Here is a 15,843-nt window from a genome sequence, read left to right on the forward strand (position 1 = left end):
TCTGGGGACACTGAGGGGACACTGGGGGGACATTGGGGGTCATTGGGGGTCATTGGGGGTCATTGGGGGACATTGGGGACATTGGGGGTCATTGGGGACATTGGGGGGACATTGGGGGGACATTGGGGACATTGGGGAGGTGACACCAGAGGTGACCCTCGTGTGTGTGTGTGTGTCTCCCCCCCCTCCCAGTTCGCAGGGATGGTGCCACTGGGACGACTGGGGGACCCTGAGGGTGAGTTGGGGACACTTTGGGGACACTTTGGGGACACTTGGAGGTGCCACCACCCCCCGGTGTCCCCCAGACGTGGCAGACGTGGTGGCTTTCCTGGCGTCGGGGGGACAGCGGCTACGTCACCGGGGCCACCCTGGAGGTGACAGGTGGGGACCCCCCCATGTCCCCAGTGTGTCCCCAGTGTGTCCCCAGTGTGTCCCCAGTGTGTCCCCCCAGTGTCCCCCCAATGTTCCCCCAATGTCCCCCCAGTGTCCCCCCAATGTCCCCCCAATGTCCCCAATGTCCCCCCAATGTCCCCCCAATGTCCCCCCAGTGTCCCCTCAATGTCCCCCCAGTGTCCCCCCAATGTCCCCCCAGTGTCCCCCCAGTGTCCCCCCTTTCCCTCTCTCATTCCAGGGGGTCTCTTCATGTGACGGATCCAGCCCCTCCCCCCAAGTGTCCCCCCAATGGGGGGAGGGGCAGACCTCAAAAATCTGGGGGGTTGGGATGGGGGGGAGGCCCCGAGTTTGGGGGGAGGGGACCCCAAAATTTGGGTGGGGGACAAAAGGGGGTCCCAAAAATCGGGGAGGGTCCCAAAACTGGGGAGGAGGGGCCTAAAGTAGGGGAGGGGCTCCCCTAAAATATGGGGGGGAACCCCAAAACTGGGGGGGTCGAGGGAGGGGGGTGGAAACCCCTCCAAAAAACCACCAGGAGCCGTTGCCATGGAGATGTTTATTGGCCACGCCCACCGAGACCACGCCCACTCCTCCCCTCCCTTAAATTTCTAAAACAACAAAAATAAACATTTTGGACCCCAAATTTGTTTTTATTTTGGGGTGGAGACCCCAAATTTTTGGGGTGGGGGTTTGGGAGGGGTCTCTTAAATTCGGGGGGGAGGTCAGATGTAGCCCTGCCCCCTCTTGACCCTGCCCCCCTTAAAACCTCCTCTAAAACGACAAAAATAAACATTTTGGGCCTCAAATTTTGGAGTTTTTTGAGGCAAACCCCCCCAGAAGTTTTGGGAGGTGTCCCCAGAATTCGGGAGGGGTGGAGTTAAGAGAGGGCGGAGCCAAATCCTCCATCTTTTCTGCCTTAAACCTCCTCTAAAACGACAAAAATAAACCTTCTGGATGCCAAATTTTGGAGTTTTTAGAGGCAAAATCCCCCAGAATTACCCCTAATTAGCACATAATGCCCGGGGTTCATGTTAATAATTAATTAGCCCATAATAGCTGTGGGTAAATCATTAACCCCTAATTAATCCATAATATCCATGGGTTCCCATCAATCTCTAATTAATCCATAATATCCATGGGTTCCCATCAATCCCAAATTATCCCAAATGGTCCCAAACGGTCCCAAATTATTCCAAATAGTCCCAAATGATCCCAAATGGTCCCCAAACTCAAATCCCAAATCCCATGTGGTTCCAAATCCCAAATAAACCCCAAATCCCAAGTAAACCCTAAATCACCAATGATCCCCAATCCCATGTAGTTCCAAATCCCATATAAAAGCAAATCCCAGATGTTCCCAGATAACCCCTAAATCCCGAATAATTCTCAATCCCATATATTCCCAAATCCCAAAGAAACCCCTAAATCCCCAATAATTCCCAAATCCCAAATAAACCCCCAATCCCCAAGAATTCCCAATCCCATATATTCCCATGTCCCAAATAATAGCAAATCCCAGATGTTCCCAAATCCCAAATAACCCCCAAATCCCCAGTACTTCCCAAACCCATGTAATCCCAAATGCCAAATAAACCCCAAATGCCAAATAATAACAAATCCCATTGAGGTGGTTTGAAGCTGGCTCCCTGCCAAGTCTCCAAACCTCACCACAAGAGCTCCCCCCCCCCAAAACCAAGGGAGAAGAGAGAAAAAACCAAGAGAACTGAAACGAGAGAGAGACAGCTGAAGCAATATATATATAAATATAAATATATTTACACTTATATTACACTTATATACAATTGAAATATGTGTACAATTTCAAAAGGAAAGGGGAAAGGGAAGGGGAAGGAGAAGAAGGAACAAAAGCAAAAAATATACACGATCACTATCCCAAGATCTAACAACTAAAAGAATTAGCAAAGGATATCCCACTGCTCTCCTTGGGACAACAGAAAGTGGCTCTGGAACGACCCCGGCACCCTCCGTCTGCCAAGGTGGGCAGGGCCTTACCAGGCCTCGCTCCCCAACCCGACAGACTCCACACAGGGAACCTGCACCTCCAAAGCTGGAAGGAAAGAGGGCAAAGGCCTCTCCTCCTTTCTTCTGATAGCCCAGCTTAGGTAAAAATGGTGGGGAATAGCGCGGAAATCTGGGCACTTCCTTGGTTACAGACTGGTCATGAAGGAAGGCCCAGACTAAAGTACCAGAGACATCACATCCTCCCCATGACATCACATCCCCCTCTGTGACATCACATCCCCCTGTGACATCACATCCCCCTCTGTGACATCACATCCTCCCCATGACATCACATCCTCCTGTGACATCACATCCTCCTCTGTGACATCACCTCCTCCTCTGTGACATCACATCCTCCCCATGACATCACATCTCTCCTGTGACATCACATCCTTCTCTGTGACATCACATCCTCCTCTGTGACATCACATCCCCCTCTGTGACATCACATCCTCCCCATGACATCACATCTCTCCTGTGACATCACATCCCCCTCTGTGACATCACAGCTCCTCTATGATGTCACATCCATCATATGACATCACAACTCCCCTGCGACATCGCATCCTCCGTGACATCACACCCTCCTCTGTGACATCACATCTCTCCTATGACATCACATCTATCCTGTGACATCAAACTCTCCTGTGATATCATATTGTCCCTGTGATGTCACGTCCTCCCCTGTGATGTCACATCCTCCTCTGTGAAATCACAGCTCTACTGTGACATCACATCCTCCCCATGATATCACATCTCTCCTATGACATCCCATCCTTCCTGTGACATCACATCCTCCTCTATGATGTCACATCCATCATATGACATCACATCTCTCCTATTACATCACAGCTCCACTGTGACATCAGAGCTCCCCTATGACATCACATCCTTCCTGTGACATCACATATCTCCTATGACATCAGATCATTCCTGTGACTTCACATCCTCCTCTGTGATGTCACATCCTCCTCTGTGATGTCACATCCTCCCCATGACATCACATCTCCTCTACGACGTCACATCCATCATATGACATCACATCCTTCCTGTGACATCACATCGTCCCTGTGACATCACATCTCCCACTGTGACATCACATCCTGCTCTTTGACAACACAGCTCCCCTGTGACATCACGTCTCCCCTATGACATCACATCTTCTCTGTGACATCACATCTTCTCTGTGACATCACATCTTCTCTGTGACATCACATCCTTCATGTGACATCACATCCACCCTTATGACATCACAGCTTCCAGGTGACATCAGATCCTTTCTCTGACATCACATCGTCCCTGTGATGTCATGTCCTGCACTGTGACATCACATCTCTCCTATGACATCACTTCCTTCCTATTACACGACATCTCCTCTATGATGTCACATCCTCCTCTCTGACATCATATGCAACATAACAGCTCCTCTGTGACATCACATCCTTTATGTGACATCACATCCTCCCCGTGATGTCAAGGGGATATGTGATGTCACAGGGGAGGACGTGATGTCAGAGGGACGATTTGATATCACAGCAGAGGTTTGATGTCACAGGATGGATGTGATGCCCCAGAGGAGGATGTGGCTGCTCCATCTCAGTCACCTCAGAGGGGCCCTCACGGGTACCTTGTCCCTCTAAGTTTTTCATGTTATCCCACAGAATTCCCGGAACAAGCCTGAGCTTGTGCCCCTCCCCCATCGTGTCCCGTTTAGAGCCCTGGGACACTGTGGAACCTCATGGAACCAAGGGGCCACTGGGACACCACAGGGCCTCATGGAACCCAAGGGACCCTGGGACACTGTGGGGGCTCATGGAACCCAAGGGACCCTGGGACACTGTGGGGGCTCATGGAACCAAAGGGACCCTGGGACACTGTCAGGAGCCTCGTGGTGCCCAGGGCTGAGGAATCCCGTGGGTGCAGGTGGCTCAGGGAGCAGCTGCAGTTGGAGCTGTGGGATGAGCTCTGGGTGAGGGGCCTCAGCCCAAAGGCCGTGAGCTGCTGACCCTGGAGCAGCCAAGGGAGAGGACACTTGGAGACAGGGCAGGAGCCCAGGGCTCAACAGGAAGAGCAGTTTGTGTGCTTGGAGTGTGAGGGGATAAAAACTCATAGAGGTTTTTGTTGGGGGTCCCTCCTTGAGGCACCAGCTCAGGCTGTTTCTGTGTTTCTTCACAAGAAATAAATTGTTTTACTGTTTTTAAGATATCAGAGACTCTGCCATGGGAAACCTGGGGTGGAAGCAGTGAGGAAACCTGGTCTGACTGTGAGAGTGGGGGGTGTGAGGAGTCACAGGGGACCCGTCGGGTCACTGGAGCTGCTGCTGCTGGGAAGGGGCCTGAGTGTCAGCAGTGCCAGTCTGGGCTGGTGGGAGAGTGACTGCCAGGGAGTCCTGGGAATGGTGAGCCTGGGAAGTTGCCTTAAGAGTGTCAGGGGGATCTCGTGTGCAGAGACCCCCAGGAGCCCCCTGAGCCGCTCTGCTCATGGCAAGGATGCAGAGAAGGCAGAGTTACTGAACACCTTTGCCCTGACAAGACCAGCCCTCAGGGATCTCTGGCCCAGGAGACCAGGCTATAGGAATGTTGGAAGGAAGACCTTGCCTTGCTAAGGAAGATTGGGTCAGAGAACACCTCCAAAAACTCTACCCCCACAAGTGCATGGGACATTCATGACCTCCTGTCACCAAGGGGACCCTGTGACACTGTGGGACCTCGTGGTTATCAGTCTCTTCCAAACATTGTGTGCAACTACAGAGAGGCAAAACAGTGGAGCCTGAGTGTGTTGATCCAAACTATTCCCACCTCACCTGAAGATGTCCCTGCTAACAGAGGTCCTGTGTGTTCCCTCTGCTCTCTGGGCACTTGCATCCTTTGAGAGCTGCCCATCACTGCGGTAGTCAAGAGCACAGGGCGGGGGATCCCCTGGAGGGGGAGCAGAGACATCTTTCCTAGATCACCTTGCTCAGAGCCCCATCCAACCTGACCTTGAATGTTTGCAGGGATGGGGCATCCACCGCCTCCCTGCAAATGTCTTCCTGTGTTTCAGCATTCTCACTATGAAATATTTCTTCTTTATCTCTAGTCTGAACTTACCCTTTTTTAGTTTAACTTCCTCACTCCCTGTCCTATTGTGACAGGCCCTACTGAACCCTTTGCCCACATGTCTCTAAAAAGCTGCCTTGAAGTACTGGAAGGCCCCAAGGAGGTCTCCCCACAGGCTTTTCTTCTGCAGGCTGAAGAGCCCCCACTCTCTCAGCCTGTCTCCATGCGAGAGGTGCTGCAGCCCTGGGATGCCCTTGGTGGCCTCCTCTGGAAGTGCCCCAAGAGGTGCGTGTCTTTGCTGTGCTGAGGAGCCCATGGAGCAGCAGGAGATGCCAGGGCTGGCAGGGGAATCCCCCCAAGCCATTGCCATTGCGGGCGGGTGCGTTGCAGACAGCCAGAGGAGCCCAGAGCTGGAGGCAGCACTGCAGGAGGGGTCTCAGCTGAGCGGAGCAGAGGGGCAGAACCCCCCTCCCCTGCTGCCCACGCTGTGGGATGAGCCCAGGACACGGGGGGTTGTGGGCTGTGAGCTCCCACAGCAGGTTCCCATCCTGCTTTTCATCCCCCACTATCCCCATGGCCTTGGATGCAGGGCTGCTCTCCATCCCTTCAGCCCCGAGCCTGGCCCTTGAGATCTGGGGGCATTTGACACCCGTTGGCTCCTTTGATCCCCTTTCCCATCCCTCCCAGAGCTCAGGGAAGGACTGAGGGGCCTTGGCTGATTGTCCCTGACCCTCCCCTGCCCCGACACCAAGCTGTGCTCCTTGGGGACGGTGCTTGGACAGCCCCAGTCTGACCCTGTTTCCTGCTGTGCCCCTAAACCACCAGGTGCCCAGGGGGTGTGGGAACACACATGGACACGGGAAGGCACCCGTGGATGTGGGAACACACACACCCAGACAGACACAGAGCATTTGTTTTGCTGCAGGGGTTTATTGATTCTTGCAGGGAAATTGCCAGGGCACCCAGGGGATCAGGGGGGTCCTCCAGGGATGATCATCTCCTCATGCCGCTGGAGGGGCCAGGACACGGGTGTCACCACCACTTCCAGTCCTGAAAGACAGAGCCCAAAATGTCACCCATGATGTCCAATGGGACTCAAGAGGGGCCTTGTCCTGACCCCTCTCCCTGCAGGCACTGCTCACCTCAGACATCCAGGGATGCAGCCACACGTTTCTCACGAACAAGCCCCACCACCTTCTCAACCACAGGGGGCTGGGGACAAAGCAGGGTTAGAGACACACTGGGCTGAACTGGGATGTACTGGGAGCCTGGGGCAAGCAATGGGGTCCTTGGGGAAGGTGCCTCTGGGCAGAAACGGGGTCCAGGAGCTTGTGTGGTCCTGCCCAGGAGCACTGGGGGGTCCTGGCAAAGAGGCACAGCTGGGGAGGGGCTGATCCTGGGGCATCTGGGGGGAGCCCTGTGGTGTCAGGGATTGGAATGCAACAGGGGCCCTCGGGAAGTGGGTTCCTGGGAAAATTCTGGGGGGCAGGGGTGTTCTCTGAGGAGGCAGTAGGGTGCACTGGGGTATGCTGGGTCAGACTGGGATGGCCGGGAGTGTCATGGCCATGTGAGGGGAGGACCCGACTCAGGCAGAACTCCTGGTACCCACCTGAGCCGTCTTCAGGATCCCAACTTCCACTAAATCCACCTGGAGAGAGACCAGGAGCCCTGGCTGGTCACTGGGATGTCCCCGGTGCCAGCGAGGGATGGGGGGACCAAAGTGTCCCCCAGTTCCCAGACTGGATGCCCTCCAGTCCCCCCGGCCCACTCACCTGAAGATCATTTTGGGTTCCTGCCAAGAGTGCCTGGGCAAGGAGAGTAAAGGTTTAAGCAGGATTGGCCCCTGTGGGGCTGGGGGAGGGACACGGGTGTCCCCAGCCCCCCCAGCCCAGGGCTGCCCCCGTCTGAGGGGGAAAATCCCTTCTGCTCCCCCTGCTCCCACTGCACCCAGTTTCACCTCCAACCCCTGTGCCTGCAGGGCCCAGGGTGGGGATGGAGACAAGGAGAGCCAGGGGAATTCAGGGCCTGCAGGGAGGGGGGGGGGAGGTAGGGAGGGACGCAAAGATGCTGAACTGGGGGGAACTGGGGAGCCCACGGGACTGGGATTGGGGTGTTGAAGGGGCCCTGTGTGGGATACAGGGGAGGGGAAAGGAATTCAAGTGTAGGGACATGGGGACTGCAAGGGAGAGGCTTGGTGGGGACAGGAGGAGGAGGATGGAGGAGGACAAAAACGAGGGGACGGGGAGATGGTTGGGAGTGGAGAGGGAGGCAAGGAATGGTCTTGGGAGGTACCAGGGCAGTGGCCTGGGTGAAAGGCAAAGGTCTGAGGGGAAGGATGGAAAGAAAAGCTTTGGGAATGATCAGTGGGAGGATGTTTGGGGACCCTGGGTAGGACACAGAGCAGATCCTGGGGAGGAGATGCCTGAGGGGACCAAAAAGAATGGGATGGGAGGCCCAAGAGGTGGGATTTGGGAGCACCATTAAAAGAAAGAGGTGGGGGCCCTCCCAGCAATTGACAGTGGACCTCCCTTGTCAGGGACCTCCCTGGTCAGGTTCCCTGAGCATCTGGGGCTCTGGGCACAGGGAGATTTGCAGTGGAAGTGGAGTGAAGAGAGGCAATAGTGGGAGGGAGAAGCTGCAGTGCCCAGCACTGGAGGTCAGGGAGAGCAGAGGATCCTCTGGACTGGGAGAGGGAGAGGCCAGAGCAAGGATTTTTGGGATCACAGCCACGATTCCATCCTGCAGTAGAGCTTCTCTCCTGCAGGCAGGAGCATCCCCACCACTGAGCCCATGGCCATGGCATGGGGGCCTCACCTTGGCATCTGCCGGGGGGCTCAGCAGGATGGTGAAGAGCAGGGCCACGCTGAGCACAGCGACCTTCATCTTCCTCTGGGCCTGGGCAGCGCTGGCTGAGGCTGCACAAGGGCAGGAGCACATTTATCCCTGCCGGGACTCCTCCCTGCCCCCTCCCCGAGAGCCCCCGGGGCAAAGCCCGGCTGGGCACAGCCCCCAGCCCTGGCCACAAGCCCAGCCCTGGCACAGAGTCCATCCCGCCTGCGGCACCCATCCAGCCACCTTCCCCGGCATCCCTCCAGCTTCCTGCACGGGGCAGCTGCCCCTGGAAGGGCCCAGGCCCCTGGGGGTGCCAAGGGGGTGGGCAGGGAGCTGAAAGCAGCTGCATACCCTGTGGGGACAATCCCACACAACACAATCCATCCTCCAACAGCCCCCAAAGTCTGATCCACCCATGTCCTCCTGCCCATCCCTTCCCAGAGCTTTCCCTCTGGGACACCCCAGAGCTGACCCAGGCCCCAGACCAGCATGTCTGTCCACAATTGTCCCTGTTCCCACTCCAGCCCCGTGGGGAAAGAAGGGGGCTGCCACTGAATATGATTTGGGAAAATCCCACCAACTTAGGTGGGAGAACAATGGGGGACCTGGGCAGTGGGAACAGCCCCGTGACTGGGATCTCCAGGCACTGGAGGCACTGGGGAGCACTGGGCAATGTTGGGCACCTGGAGACAAGGGGAACGCTTGAAGAATTGCTCCGATGTGTCAGATCCCAGATCCAGCCCACCCCAGTTCCCAGCACTGCAGGCCCCAAATGGGTCCAGTCTCCAGCCCCAGAGCAGAGCCCAGGGGGGAAGATCCCCTGCCTTGTCCTGCCTTTGTCACACCCGGGGCCACCCACATCACCTGGGTCCCGCTCTGCAGAGCTGCCCCACACGGGGGGGTTCCAAGGGACCCCATCCCCAACAAGGCTCCAAGTCCAGCTCTGTCCCTGGCTGGGACTTGGCCACAGCTCCCCACAGGCCCTTGTCCCCACACGGTGTCTGTCCATGGCCCTGGGCCCACGCCAGCGCTGGCCCTGGGCAGGGTGTGGCCATGCAGAGGGACAGGCTGAAGGGGCCCTTGTCCCCAGGTAGCCACTTGGAGCTAATTGGGCAAACAGAGCTCCCCTGCCAGCAGGAGGGGTGTTTGTCCCTGCCAGCACCTCTGATAAGCCCTGTTTGCCCATGGTCTGAGGCAGCAGGAAGCCATTCAGCAATCCCGGGGCTTTCCAGCCCTGTCTGATCTGGGCAGTCTGGGAATGGGGGAGGTCAAGGCAGCCTGGACACCTGGGCTCCCCTCAGGCCTGGCAGAGCAGGGCAGAGCTGGGGGCACGGGCAGGAGCAGGTCCTGGGGCACCCCACAGCCCTGGGGCTCCCTTGCTGCCCTCAGGACAGGCTGGAGCCCAGAGGTGGGGGCAGCGTCCAAAGCCTTGCTGAGCTCCAGGCACACAACACCCACAGCTCTGCTCTCCTCCTGCCAGCCAGCTGGGCCATCCTAGATGGCAATCAGGTGGGTCAGCCCTTGGTGAATCCATGCTGACCACTCCTGATCCCCTTCCTGTCATCCACGTGCTCAGAGGGCCTCCAGGATGAGCCATTCCAGCCCATTGCAGGGATGGAGGTGGGGCCAACTGGCCTGCAGCTCCCTGGGTCCTTCTTGCCCTTTTGGAAGAGTGGGATGACACTGGCTCTCATCCAGCCCTCAGGCCCCTCTCCTGACTGACACAGCCTTTCAAAGATCATCAGCAGTGGCCTCCCTGTGGTGTCCAGCAGATCCCTCAGTGCTCCCAAATGCATCTGACAGGGCCCATGGACTTGTGGATGCCAAGTTTGCCCAGGAGATCTCAACCCAGATCCCCCTTGACCATGGGAAAGTCTTTCTTCCACCATTTCTTTTCACTGCTCTCCTGGGTCAGAGACTCCTCAGGGCTGGTTTTCTGTTCCAGAAGGGGCGACTCCACCGCTCCCCTTCCTGGCCTGCTTTGCCAAAACCCCTGGAGCCGTTCATGACAACACTCCAACCCTGGAGCCATCCCACCATCTCTCTGGGAGATCCAGGTCTCCAACTGCACAGGATCTCCAAATCTCTGTGTTTGTTTCCCTACCTTGTGCTTTGCTCTCCAGGCACTTCACTGAGGTGTTGGAGAGGGTCTGTTTGCCAGGAGGGCTGCAAGAGGACACCCCCTTGTCAGGCCTTGAGGCCGCTCCCTGGGCTGCTGGACCTTCCTGGAAGTTTCCCCACTGGAGCCTTGTCTTGGTGCCTGGCTGGTCTCCAGGACTCTGCCCTTCCCATGTCTTTCCTAGTTGAAATCCCTCCTTCCCAGGTTGGCTCAGACACCCGTGTCCCATTTCTTGAGGTGGATCCTGTGTCTCCCAGTCCCCTGCTGATCTTCAAACAGGGTGCCATGGTTCCTCTGGAAACTCCTTCTGTCTGATATGTGCCACAGTCATTCAAGCTGTGCTTCCCAATCTCCATCCACTTCCAAATCCATCCAGCAGCCCGTGGGACAGGAAAATAATGCTCTGGTTTAGTGCTCTGCCTACGAGGGTGTGAGAAGCACTTTTAGGAGTCCCGAGCTGGGGATCAAAGGGTCTGGTGGTGAAAACCTGTTTTGGGTTCTGAAGGCAGAGGAAGGTTTGCCTGATCCACAGGGAATCCCAGGTGCCCCTGGGTTTGTTCCCATGATGATACAGACGCCTGTCACGGCTTCAAAGAAGTAAAAACACCCTGAGAAGTGGTTCCTGAGAACTGTCAATGGCTGATTGTTGTGTGACCTTCCGGGGCATTTGTTAAGGTTTCTCTCTTTCTGGGGCACTGTGGGGCCAGAACAGATCTATTGTGGGACAGCTGGGAAAACATTCCAGGCAAATGCCTTGACTATTTGCTCTGGAACTTGCCCAAGGAGGCGGCAGTGCCCAGGAAGATTTTCCTCTGGACTGTTTCTGCTTTGTGCCCCATTTGTTAGAGACCAGAGTGTGCCAGGGGGGATTATTGCCCAGATGCACATGTGCCATGACATCATTTGTGTGCTGAATTCATCTGGACAGGAATGAAGGAACTGCCCACAGGGTCATCACTGAGGAACACTGATGCAGGAGAGGCCCAGGCTGCCTTGGAGATGCCAGTCAGGGGGATGGCACTGGACACCAACTGAACATGTGCCAACAGCCTGGGGTTAACGAGCTGGGCAGGCTGGGAGGCTCCCAGGGCAGGTGGGTTGGCCAGTCAGCTGCAGGAGCTGAGTGGGAACCCCACTGCCTCCCTCGGGGCTGTGTCTCAGCACATGTCCCAGCGTTTAAGGATGTCTTCCCCTCTCCTGCTGACCACTGTCTCAGCCAGGAAGAGCTGACCTTTTCCTGCTCCAGGGAAAGGCTGTTGGTGGCACAGCCCAAGTGTCACCCCGAGGTTCTGTCTGTGGGACTGGGGCTTGGCCAGGAGGGAGTGGGAGGGGGAACCTCCCTGGAGACTGGAAGCTCAGGTCCAGAAACTGGAAGGAAAACCAAAGGCCAAAAGCATTTGTGCAGGAGAACTCCTGCTCCAGTGTCTGTTGGGCAGAGGAGAAGGGCTGGTCTGACTTTTGACCCTGCTCAAGGTACTTCTGCTTTGCAGTAACAAACCCCAGAAATCAATCCCCTGAGCAGGAACAGGGTCAGCCCGGCCTCAGAAAGGGGCCCTGAGGGTTCCTGGGATGTGTGGGATCAATGGCCTGGCACATCAGCCCCATGGGAACAGAAATCTCTGCTGGGCACTGGTGCAGAGTGAGCTCTGAAACAGCCTGTGACAAAGGGGCAGAATCCATCTTTTTCTCTGGAGGGACGGGAGGATCCCATGGAGTGTCTGTGTTGGAGGCTGAGGATGGTCTGACTGGGAAGGAGCGGCCAAAGCTCCCTGTTGGGACTGGCCTGGAGGCTCCGTTCATCCTTGGCAGAGAACAACTCCAGAGAGGGTCTGTCAGGGACCCTCATGGAACCAGTGGGCTCTTGGCAGAGCTGCCTGGAGAAGGGAGAAGATTCAACAGCTGTTTCCCTTGCCTGGGCCCTCAGAAGAGACTTCCCTTGTGGGGATGCTGCAGGTCAAAGGGCACCCAATGTGCCAATTGCCACTCTGACAGATGGCCAAGGACAATATCACACCCACCGGGGCTTCCTGGTTCCCTTCCATGAGCTGTCAGTGACTGGAGAGCAAAGGATTGCTCAGGAATCACTTGCCCTTTAGCAGTCCCATCTGGCCAGTGCAAAAGTGTAATGGGGAGTGGAACCCTCCCTTGGGCTTTGAAAAGCATCTTCTGGGGGCACAGCCCCCTGAAAGGACTGAACCATGGAATGGGACTCATGAGGGCAGAGTGGGAAAGAGAAATGGCCTGCAGAGGAACAGGGAGGGCCAGGGCAGAGAATCTTCCCCCCTGGGCTCTGCTCTGGGGCTGGAGACTGGACCCATTTAGGGCCTGCAGTGCTGGGAACTGGGGTGGGCTGGATCTGGGATCTGACACATCGGAGCAATTCCCCAAGCCTTCCCCTTGTCTCCAGGTGCCCAACATTGCCCAGTGCTCCCCAGTGCCTCCAGTGCCTGGAGATCCCAGTCACGGGGCTGTTCCCACTGCCCAGGTCCCCCATTGTTCTCCCACCTAAGGAGGTGGGATTTTCCCAAATCATATTCAGTGGCAGCCCCCTTCTTTCCCCACGGGGCTGGAGTGGGAACAGGGACAATTGTGCTCAGACACACTGGTCTGGGGCCTGGGTCAGCTCTGGGGTGTCCCAGAGGGAAAGCTCTGGGAAGGGATGGGCAGGAGCACATGGGTGGATCAGGTTTTGGGGACTGTTGGAGGATGGATTGTGTTGTGTGGGATTGTCCCCACAGGGTATGCAGCTGCTTTCAGCTCCCTGCCCACCCCCTTGGCACCCCCAGGGGCCTGGGCCCTTCCAGGGGCAGCTGCCCCGTGCAGGAAGCTGGAGGGATGCCGGGGAAGGTGGCTGGATGGGTGCCGCAGGCGGGATGGACTCTGTGCCAGGGCTGGGCTTGTGGCCAGGGCTGGGGGCTGTGCCCAGCCGGGCTTTGCCCCGGGGGCTCTCGGGGAGGGGGCAGGGAGGAGTCCCGGCAGGGATAAATGTGCTCCTGCCCTTGTGCAGCCTCAGCCCGCGCTGCCCAGGCCCAGAGGAAGATGAAGGTCGCTGTGCTCAGCGTGGCCCTGCTCTTCACCATCCTGCTGAGCCCCCCGGCAGATGCCAAGGTGAGGCCCCCATGCCACGGCCATGGGCTCAGGGATGGGCCCCTTCCCAATCCAGGGGCTCCCCCAGCACTCCCAAGCACCCCCAGCCCCGGGCCAGGCCACTTTCTTCTGGCCACAATTCCCTCTCTCCTTCCCCTTCCCACAATTCAGCTCCTGCTGCTGCAGCTCCGCTTCCTCACGGGATGCTTGCACCCGGCTCCGTCCTGGCACAGTCCCACGGCTTCCTGCTCTTTCTGACCCCAAATCCCACCTTTTTGGGCCTCCCCATCCCATCCTCTTGGTCCCCTGGGGCATCTCCCCACCATCTCCTCTCTTTCCCAGCCAAGGCAAAGGCCCAACCCAAACTGGGTGGAACTGGGCCAAGCCCCACTGGAGTCCAAGGAGGACAAACAGGCCCAAGCTCCACCCTGGGCTCAAGTGGGACAAGGCCTGGCCAGGCTGAACTGGCACCAACTGGGAAATGCCCTGCCATGGCCCCTTCCCAGGGCCTTTCCTCCAGGCTCTGCCCTCAATGCCTTGCCTTTCCCCCTGCACTGGTGTCCCCAACTTGCCTGGGAGCCGCAATCCCAAAGAGCCCCGCTCAGCCCGGGGGGCAGCCGGGGCTGGAGGGGGTGGGGACACCCGTGTCCCCCCCAGCCCCACAAGGCCAACCCCAACCAAGCCTTTGCTCTCCTCCTGCAGCCCTTTGAGGCCAGTGGCGAACTCTGCGAGTTGGTAAGTCTGGGAGTTTGGGGGCACCCAGTGTGGGAACTGGGGGCACTTTGGGCCCCCCATCCCTTCCTGGCACTGGGGACACCCCAGTGACCAGTGATGTCTCCTTGTCTCTCTACAGGCAGGCATCATCGGCGGCCCGGTGGGTACCAGGGCTTGTGCTGGGCCCAGACCCTCCCCTCTGGTGGCCACCACCCTCCAGGGCATCCCAGTGCTCCCCAGTCCACCCCAGTGTGCAGCAGGGAGGGCCTTCCTCAGGGCCCCCACTCTATTCCCACACACCCCAGTCCACCCCACCACACACACACAGGGCATCATTCCCACACCATTTCTTCCCCTCTTTCTCCTCTAATCCTTTCCCTTTCCCACTGCCCATGACACTCGTGTCCAGAAATCCCCTTCCTTGACCCCTCAGTCCCAAACCCCCTCCCAGTCCCTTCCAGTTTTCTCCCCTTCCCCATTTCTCCTGCCCCCACCCCTGCCCTGCTTCATTCCCTGGGTGCCCTCCACTGCAATCCCTTCCTCCTCACCCGCATCCCCCATGGTCCCATCCCTTCCACACCCCAATGACCATCCTGTGGGATCCCCAATTCCCCCCACTTCACCCTCTTTGGTTCCCCTCCTCCTCCCTCCCACCCTCCTGCAGGCCCTGAATTCCCCTGGCTCTCCTTGTCTCCATCCCCACCCTGGGCCCTGCAGGAACAGGGATCCCAGGGGAAACTGGGTGCAGTGGGGCTGGGGGAGCAGAAGGGATTTTCCCCCTCAGACCAGGGACCAACCATGGGCTGGGGGGTCTGGGGACACCCGTGTCCCTCCCCCAGCCCCACGGGGGCCAATCCCGCTTAAACCTTTGCTCTCCTTCCCCAGCCATCTGCAGGACAAGGAGGAGCTGGATGTCTCCAGGTAAGTCCTGGAGCTGGGATGTCCCCATTGTGGGAAATTGGAGGAAATGTAGTCCCCCCATCCCTCCTGGGCCTGGGGACACCCCAGTGACCAGTGACACCTCATACTCTCTCTACAGGGAGACATCAATATCCATCCAGTGAGGAGGCCTGGGGTGGGTATCCTGAGTTCTGCTGGGCTCACACCCTCCCCTCTCATGACCACAACCTCCCCCCCGGCATCCCAGTGTGTCCCAGTCCATCCCAGTGTGCCCCAGTCCACCCCAGTGTGTCTCTAACCCTGCCTTCGTCCCCAGCCCCCCAAAGTTGACCTGGGGAAGCTGCTGCGCCAGTGACGCTCGGCTGCCTCTCTGCATGTCCAGGTGAGAAATATGGGAGGCTCCTCAGCCCCCCAAAGGAGCCTGGCAGGGCCCTGGGGGGTCCCTGAGCCCTCTGCAGTGGGCAGAGCTTGGGGACAGCAGAGGGACACCCAGGGGGCTGTCCCTGCTCCGTGTCCCGGGGCAGCTGGACAGAGCTGCCCCCAAGCCTTGCCTTGCACTGGGGGCTCTGCAGACCCCCAGGCTCACCGGGAGGGCAGGGAGGGGCTCGGGGAGGTGTCACAGCATCCCGGGCTCAGGGGCTCTGGGGCCACATGGATCTCAGCATCCAATTCCCTTCTCCTGCCCCAGCTCCCTGCAGACAGACGGGGTGGGGACAAGGCCCCTGCCATGTCCCTGTGGAC

At 57.9% G+C, this 15,843-nt stretch overlaps 2 long non-coding RNA genes across 3 annotated transcripts; both read left to right on the top strand.

Annotated features, from left to right (window-relative positions):
- The first annotated feature begins 109 nt into the window (after positions 1-109).
- On the top strand, positions 110-4,617 carry LOC135405109 (uncharacterized). Of its 2 annotated transcripts, none has more exons than XR_010425742.1 (2): positions 110-381; positions 4,074-4,617. It is a non-coding gene; the product is annotated as an uncharacterized LOC135405109 (long non-coding RNA). The 2 variants fall into 2 exon arrangements; XR_010425743.1 differs by lacking the exon at positions 4,074-4,617 and adding an exon at positions 632-1,196.
- Positions 4,618-14,322: 9,705 nt separating this feature from the next.
- On the top strand, positions 14,323-15,843 carry LOC135405194 (uncharacterized). Its single transcript, XR_010425789.1, has 4 exons — positions 14,323-14,362; positions 15,088-15,123; positions 15,242-15,277; positions 15,419-15,843. It is a non-coding gene; the product is annotated as an uncharacterized LOC135405194 (long non-coding RNA).

The sequence above is a fragment of the Pseudopipra pipra genome, chromosome W, assembly GCF_036250125.1.
Source record: "Pseudopipra pipra isolate bDixPip1 chromosome W, bDixPip1.hap1, whole genome shotgun sequence".
Lineage (NCBI taxonomy): Eukaryota > Metazoa > Chordata > Aves > Passeriformes > Pipridae > Pseudopipra > Pseudopipra pipra.